The sequence below is a fragment of the Arachis hypogaea genome, chromosome 11, assembly GCF_003086295.3.
Source record: "Arachis hypogaea cultivar Tifrunner chromosome 11, arahy.Tifrunner.gnm2.J5K5, whole genome shotgun sequence".
In the NCBI taxonomy this organism is placed as follows: domain Eukaryota; kingdom Viridiplantae; phylum Streptophyta; class Magnoliopsida; order Fabales; family Fabaceae; genus Arachis; species Arachis hypogaea.
The window spans coordinates 116,924,800-116,930,284 of NC_092046.1; the positions used below are offsets into that span (position 1 = coordinate 116,924,800).

At 38.7% G+C, this 5,485-nt stretch overlaps 1 non-coding gene across 1 annotated transcript; it reads right to left on the bottom strand.

The window, feature by feature from the left end:
* Nucleotides 1–2,060: 2,060 nt before the first annotated feature.
* Nucleotides 2,061–2,168, bottom strand: LOC112725325 (small nucleolar RNA R71). The gene has a single exon (XR_003164441.1). It is a non-coding gene; the product is annotated as a small nucleolar RNA R71 (small nucleolar RNA).
* Between the last annotated feature and the right edge of the window lie 3,317 nt (nucleotides 2,169–5,485).

A 5,485-nucleotide genomic window follows, 5' to 3' on the forward strand; every position in this document is an offset into this window, starting at 1 on the left:
GTAACATGTTGAATCCTATCTGGCTGAAAAGCCATACCTAAACTCCCTTGGGATTGGTCTTCAACTAATCACCTCAATGGATGTAAATCCATTCTAAAGCTTGACTGGCTATTAAGCCATGTCTAACCCTCATATTGGAGCTTTAGACTAAAGAGTACAAGATTCCTAGAATTCATATGAAAAATTTTGAATCCTTATTTTTTCTTTTTCAAAATGATTTTCGAAAATTTTAAAATAAAAATAAAAAAAATCATAAAATCATAAAAATAAAAAATATTTTGTGTTTCTTGTTTGAGTCTTGAGTCATGTTATAAGTTTGGTGTCAATTGCATGTGCATCTTGCATTTTTCGAAAATTCTCATGCATTCATTGTGTTCTTCATGATCTTCAAGTTGTTCTTGGTAAGTCTTCTTGTTTGATCTTTGCATTTGCATGTTTTGTGTCTTTTCTTGTTTTTCATATGCATTCTTGAATTCTTAGTGTCTAAGCATTAAAGAATTTTAAGTTTGGTGTCTTACATGTTTCCTTTGCATTAAAAATTTTTTCAAAAATAAGTTCTTGATGTTCATCTTGATCTTCATAGTGTTCTTGGTGTTCATCTTAACATTCATAGCATTCTTGCATGCATTCATTGTTTTGATCCATAACTTTCATGCATTGCATCATTTTTCTTGTTTTTCTCTCTCTTCATAAAAAAATTCAAAAATAAAAAAAATATCTTTCCCTCCTTTCTCTCATAATTTCGAAAATTAGATTTGACTTTTTCAAAAATTTTTAAAATCTAGTTGTTTTTATGAGTCAAATCAAATTTTCAATTTAAAAATCTCATCTTTTTCAAAATCTTTTTCAAAAATCAAATCTTTTTCAAATTTCTTAGTTATTTTCGAAAATTCCAAAAATATTTTTCAAAAATCTTTTTCTTATTTTTATATCAAATTTTCGAAAATAACATAATCAATTAATGTTTTGATTCAAAAATTTCAAGTTTGTTACTTGCTTGTTAAGAAAGATTCAAACTTTAAGTTATAGAATCATATCTTGTGATTTCTTGTGAATCAAGTCATTAATTGTGATTTTAAAAATCAAATCTTTCTCAAAACTAACTTCAATCATATCTTTTCAAAAATATCTTCTTATCTTTTTCAAAATTTGATTTCAAAATATCTTTTCTAATTTCCTAACTTCTTATCTTTTCAAATTTGTTTCAACTAACTAACTAACTTTTTGTTTGTTTCTTATCTTTTTCAAAACCACCTAACTAACTCTCTCTCTCTAATTTTCGAAAATATCCAAAAATCACTAACTCTTTGTCAATAAATTATTTTCGAAATTTTCCCTCTCTCATCTTATTCTATTTATTTATTCATCTACTAACATCTCTCCCCCACCCACCAAAAATCCGAAACCTCTCTCTTTCTCTTTCTGAGTTCAGATTTTTCTCTTCTTCTTTTCTTCTACTAACAATAAGGAACCTCTTTACTGTGACATAGAGGATTCCTCTTCTTTTCTTTTTCTCTTCTCTTTCTTATGAGCAGGGACAGAGAAAAAGGCATTCTTGTTGAAGCTGATCCAGAACCTGAAAGGACTCTGAAGAAGAAACTAAGAGAAGCTAAATTACAACAATCCAGAGATAACTTGATTGAAAATTTCGAACAAGTAAAGGAGATGGCAGCCGAACCCAACAACAATGCAAGGAGAATGCTTGGTGACTTTACTGCACCAAATTCCAATTTACATGGAAGAAGCATCTCCATTCCTACCATTGGAGCAAACAATTTTGAGCTGAAACCTCAATTAGTTTCTCTGATGCAGCAGAACTGCAAGTTTCATGGACTTCCATCTGAAGATTCTTTTCAGTTCTTAACTGAATTCTTGCAGATCTGTGATACTGTTAAGACTAATGGAGTAGATCCTGAAGTCTACAGGCTCATGCTTTTCCCATTTGCTGTAAGAGACAGACTAGAATCTGGTTGGACTCTCAACCCAGAGATAGCCTGAACTCTTGGGATAAGCTGGTCACGGCTTTCTTGGCCAAGTTCTTTACTCCTCAAAAGCTGAGCAAGCTTAGAGTGGATGTTCAAACCTTCAAACAGAAAAAAGGTGAATCCCTCTATGAAGCTTGGGAAAGATACAAGCAGCTGACCAAAAAGTGTCCTTCTGACATGCTTTCAGAATGGACCATCCTGGATATATTCTATGATGGTTTATCTGAACTATCAAAGATGTCATTGGATACTTCTGCAGGTGGATCCATTCACCTAAAGAAAATGCCTGCAGAAGCTCAAGAACTCATTGACATGGTTGCTAATAACCAGTTCATGTACACTTCTAAGAGGAATCCTGTGAGTAATGGGATGCCTACGAAGAAGGGAGTTCTTGAAGTTGATACTCTGAATGCCATATTGGCTCAGAACAAAATATTGACTCAGCAAGTCAATATGATTTCTCAGAGTCTGAATGGAATGCAAGCTGCATCCAACAGTACTCAAGAGGCTTCTTATGCAGAAGAAGCTTATGATCCTGAAAACCCTGCAATAGCAGAGGTGAATTACTTAGGTGAACCTTACGGAAACACCTATAATCCATCATGGAGAAATCATCCAAATCTCTCATGGAAGGATCAAAGGCCTCAACAAGGCTTTAAAAATGGTGGAAGAAACAGGTTTAACAATAATAAACCTTTTCCATCATCCACTCAGCAACAGACAGAGAACTCTAAACAAAATACTTCTAATTTAGCAAAATTAGTCTCTGATCTATCTAAGGCCACTGTAAGTTTCATGAATGAAACAAGGTCTTCCATTAGAAATTTGGAAGCACAAGTAGGCCAGCTGAGTAAAAGGATCACTGAAATCCCTCCTAGTACTCTCCCAAGCAATACAGAAGAGAATCCAAAAGGAGAGTGCAAGGCCATTGACATAAGCACCATGGACGAACCTGTAAGGGAAGGAGAGGACGTGAATCCCAAGGAGGAAGACCTCCTGGGACGTCCAGTGATTAATAAGGAGTTTCCCTCTGAGGAACCAAAGGACTCTGAGGCTCATCTAGAGACCATAGAGATTCCATTGAACCTCCTTATGCCATTCATGAGTTCTGATGAGTATTCCTCTTTTGAAGAGAATGAGGATGTTACTGAAGAGCAAACTGCCAAGTTTCTTGGTGCAATCATGAAGCTGAATACCAAATTATTTGGTATTGAAACTTGGGAAGATGAACCTCCCTTGTTCACCAATGAACTAAGTGATCTGGATCAACTGACATTGCCTCAGAAGAGACAGGATCCTGGAAAGTTCATAATACCATGTACCATAGACACCATGATCTTTAAGGCTCTGTGTGACCTTGGTTCAGGAATAAACCTCATTCCCCTCTCTGTAATAGAGAAACTAGGAATCTATGGGGTGCAAGCTGCTAAAATCTCATTAGAGATGGCAGACAATTCAAGAAAACAGGCTTATGGACAAGTAGAGGACGTGTTAGTAAAGGTTGAAGACCTTTACATCCCTGCTGATTTCATAGTCCTGGATACTGGAAAGGAAGAGGATGAATCCATCATCCTAGGAAGACCTTTTCTAGCCACAGCAAGAGCTGTGATTGATGTGGACAGAGGAGAATTAATCTTTCAATTGAATGAGGACAACCTTATGTTTACAACTCAAGGATCTCTCTCTGCATCCATGGAGAGGAAGCATAAAAAGCTTCTCTCAAAGCAGAGTCAAACAAAGCCCCCACAGTCAAACTCTAAGTTTGGTGTTAAACTCCCATATCCAAACTCTAAGTTTTGTGTTGGAGAGTCTCAACAATGCTCTGAACATCTGTGAGGCTCCATGAGAGCCCACTGTCAAGCTATTGACATTAAAGAAGCGCTTGTTGGGAGGCAACCCAATTTTTATTTATCTAACTATATTTTTCTTAGTTATATGTCTTTATAGGTTCATGATCATGTGGAGTCACAAAATAAATATAAAAATTGAAAACGGAATCAAAAACAGCAGAAGAAAAATCACACCCTGGAGAAAGCATCTGCCTGGCGTTCAACGCCAGAACAGAGCATGGTTCTGGCGCTGAACGCCCAAAATGGGCAGTATCTGGGCGCTGAACGCCCAAAATGGGCATAATCTGGGCGCTGAACGCCAGAATTGCACCCTGGAGAGGAGCTGGCGCTGAACGCCCAGAACAAGCATGGTTCTGGCGTTCAACGCCAGAAATGGGCAACAAATGGGCGTTGAACGGCCAAAATGGGCACCAACCTGTGGACCCCACAGGATCATCTCAGGATCTGTGGACCCCACAGGATCATCTCAGGATCTGTGGACCCCACAGGATCACCTCAGGATCTGTGGACCCCACAGGATCCCCACCTACCTCCACTCACTTTTTCTCACCCCTCTTTCACACAATCCCATAAACACTCTTCCCCAAAACTCTTCACCAATCACCTCAATCTCTCTCTTCCCCATCACCTCCTCACCACTCACATCCATCCACTCTTCCCCATAAACCTACCTCATAAACTCCACCTACCTTCAAAATTCAAAATAAATTTCCCACCCAAACCCACCCTAAATGGCCGAACCCTAACCCCCCTCCCTTCCCTATATAAAGCCTTCCATTCTTCCTCATTTTCACACACCACAACCCTCTCTTCTCTTCTTGGCCGAAACACACCCCCTTCTCCCTCTCCTCCATTTTTTCTTCTTCTTCATCTATTCTTTCTTCTCTTGCTCGAGGGCGAGCAAAATTCTAAGTTTGGTGTGGTAAAAGCATAAGCTTTTTGTTTTTCCATTACCATTGATGGCACCTAAGACCGGAGAATCCTCTAGAAAAGGGAAAGGGAAGACAAAAGCTTCCACCTCCGAGTCATGGGAGATGGAAAGGTTCATCTCCAAAGCCCATCAAGACCACTTCTATGATGTTGTGGCCAAGAAAAAGGTGATCCCCGAGGTCCCTTTCAAACTCAAAAGAAATGAGTATCCAGAGATCCGACATGAAATTCAAAGAAGAGGGTGGGAAGTTCTAACAAATCCCATCCAACAAGTCGGCATCCTAATGGTTCAAGAGTTCTATGCCAATGCATGGATCACCAAGAACCATGATCAAAGTAAGAACCCGGATCCAAAGAACTATGTTACAATGGTTCGGGGGAAATACTTAGATTTTAGTCCGGAAAATGTGAGGTTGGCGTTCAACTTGCCAAATATGGAAGAGAACGCACGCCCCTACACAAGGAGAGTCAACTTTGATCAAAGGTTGGACCAAGTCCTCATGGACATATGTGTAGAAGGAGCTCAATGGAAGATTGACTCCAAAGGCAAGCCGGTTCAACTAAGAAGATTGGACCTCAAGCCTGTGGCTAGAGGATGCTTGGAATTCATCTAATGCTCCATCATCCCCACTAGCAACCGGTCTGAAGTTACTATAGACCGGGCCATCATGATCCATAGCATCATGATTGGAGAAGAGGTGGAAGTTCATGAGATTATAC